The sequence below is a fragment of the Vombatus ursinus genome, unplaced genomic scaffold (assembly GCF_900497805.2).
Source record: "Vombatus ursinus unplaced genomic scaffold, bare-nosed wombat genome assembly UNPS02014798.1, whole genome shotgun sequence".
Classification (NCBI taxonomy): domain Eukaryota; kingdom Metazoa; phylum Chordata; class Mammalia; order Diprotodontia; family Vombatidae; genus Vombatus; species Vombatus ursinus.
Window position 1 is genome coordinate 87,619,944 of NW_020954576.1, and position 2,825 is coordinate 87,622,768.

At 41.1% G+C, this 2,825-nt stretch overlaps 1 pseudogene; it reads left to right on the plus strand.

The window, feature by feature from the left end:
• The first annotated feature begins 296 nt into the window (after positions 1 to 296).
• Positions 297 to 1,195, plus strand: LOC114049480 (annotated as a pseudogene).
• Positions 1,196 to 2,825: the final 1,630 nt, after the last annotated feature.

Below are 2,825 nucleotides of genomic sequence, written 5' to 3' on the forward strand. Positions count from 1 at the left end.
CTGTCACATGCAGTGTCTGTACTGGTGCCTACCATATGCGAAAAACAAAACAAAAACAAAAACAAAAAAAGCTAAGCCTGGTAGGTCTGGAGACAGAGATAAACTGCAGCTTTGGGAAGTGTGAACCCTGTGCCTCTATCAGAAGTAGAGGTGGAAGGAAGGAATTTTCTCACCTCCCCGCATCCACATTGGTAATCATATTTTGCAGCATAATTGTTCACTCAGGAAACAATGAATCCATCAGAGAGCAGAGAGAAATGCATATAGTGACTTAGGAGAAGCATGCAGCTTCAAAGATGATGCAATCTGGCAGCAGAGAAGAGAGTCACTTGTGGATTCAGAAATTAACCCTGGGGAGCCTGGCGGAGGAGCCTGGCGCATGGGCGCCCGAGCCTCCTCACCTGCTGCTGGCTGCGGCCGCTGCCCTGGGGCTGCCCCCTCGGGCACGGGGCTGGGCAGCGGTGGCCAGTCGAGGTGGTGCAAGTCGTGTCTCGTCCCCAGTGTCGTCGGCCCCCTTCACCCCTGCAGCTTCCCAGTGTTGGCTCCCGCGAGGAGAGATTTGAACATTTCTGCTGGGTCACAACAAGAAGCAGAAAAGTTACCTCCTTTTACCTCTTCAGGGAGTAGTAAAAAAACTCTACTTCGACACCCATGCTGTGGTGCTTCTTCTGGAAGAAAAGGGGTTTACCACCTAACAAGCAGCAATCATTGTCTCTTCATTAGTGAAGATCACGAACAGCAGCGTGGAGATTGTCCACCAGGATATGGTCACCACGATGAATCAGGAGATCACCATACAGCAAATGTCTCAGATTGCTGGTGTCAAAAAGGATAGAGTGAATTTTCAACGCCAGGAGCAGAAAATGAGAAATTAACACTTGAACTCCACCAATTAAAACAGAATGTTGGATGAAATACTTAAAGTCGGGGCAGATAACAAATTGGATTATAATCTACAAAAGAGCAGAGTAAAAGCATTGTATGCATTGAATGAAAGGAAGCTACTTGAAATGAGATCAGAAGTATAAACACTGCAGGCACAACAACTCTGGGCTCTTACAGACAGATAGACACTAAAGTTGCTGGCCTGAAAACCATGCTTGAATCACACAAGCTCGATAATATTAAATATTTAGCAGGTCCTGTATTTACATGCCTAACTGTAGCTCTGGGATTTTATCGTCTATGGATTTAAGTGCCTCCTTAAAAGGACCTGTATTTGCCTTAAGAATATGAGGTTATTACTTTTTCCTCATTTCAAATTTTAATCTTGATTTTATTTTTATTTGTTATTTTTTATGCACATTGTGATGTATAACCATCGTTAAAGTGTCAGGAAATCCATTTTGTGGCTCTTTATCTTTTTGATATCCTCCGATCTCACTGGTACATTTGTGAGGAACATACCACTAAAGAACCCACTTACCTTGACCAAGGTGATAATCGCCTTTCATATACTTAGTCTTTAAGAAATTTACTTTGGGGGCAGCTAGGTGGTGCAGTGGATAGAGCACTGGCTCTGGAGTCAGGAGGACCTGAGTTCAAATGTGACCTCAGACACAACACTCACTAGCTGCATGACTCTGAGCAAGTCACTTAACCCCAATTGCCTCAAAAAAACCAAAACAAAACAAAAAAACCCAACAATAACAACAACAACAAAAAAAAACAAAGAAATTTACTATTAAAAAGTCATGGTGGCTTTATGAGTAAAAAAAAGAAAAAAAAAGAAATTAACCCTGATGATCATTGGGTGCTAAGCTATGCAGAGAAACAGATTAAGGTTTCTGAGCTATCTGCCAGGGAGAAAGTAGTGTTAGGACACAATTAGAAAAGAAAGGATATTGGTGCCTTACAATACAAAAGGAATGAATTCCCTTTCCCTCTGTGTGCTTTGTTATTATTGTTTGCTAAAGATTGTACCCACTCTTTCCATTGACAATGGACATGGCTACGTAGGTCCATATTTTTAAGTAGAGGTACTATATAAGTATTTGTAAAATATTTACAAAACCAATATAAGGTTATCTTGGGGGTTAGGGTGGGGTAGCCAGGAGAGACCTCATGCAGAAGGCAGGATTTAAGCTGTCTTGAAGAAATCCAAGGACTGCAAGAAACAAAGGTGAGGAGGGCGAGTATTTTAGGAATAGAGGACGGCTAGTGCAAGGGCCTAGAGATGAGAATGTCCAGCATGAGAAACAGCAAGATCTGTATGGCTGAAGAAGACATAGAGGGGAGTAATGTGCAATAAGGCTGGAAAGATAAGATGGGGCCTGGTTGTGAAGAGATTTAAATGCCAAAGAAAAAAAGAGTTTTTTGGGTTTTTTTTTTGGTTTGTTTGTTTTTGTTTTTATTCTAGAGGTAATAGGGAGTCATTGGAGTTTATTGAACCGGTGAACCGGTGAGTAATATGGTCAGACCTGTGCTTTAGGCAAATAACTTTGGCAGCTGAGTGGAAGTTGAATTGGAATGAGGAGAAAGGGAAAACAATTGGGAGACTATTGAAACAATCTGAAAGACTCCCTTTTTAATGAACAAGAAGAAAAATCAGCCAAAGAGATAAAAACTGTGTCTGCAAAATGGCAAAATTAGTCAAATCAGGGTTTTTTAAAGTATTAGATTAAATAAAAATATTAGCATAGTAAATGGTTTAATATGTCAGCATGGCATAGAGGGGAAAAAAGATTAATTGTCTTTTACTTTCTATTTATTTATTTATTTTTTGGCTAGGCAATGGGATTAAATGACTTGCCTGGGGTCACACAGCTAGTAAGTGTTATGTGTCTGGGGCTGGATTTGAACTCAGGTCCTCCTGAATCCAGGGC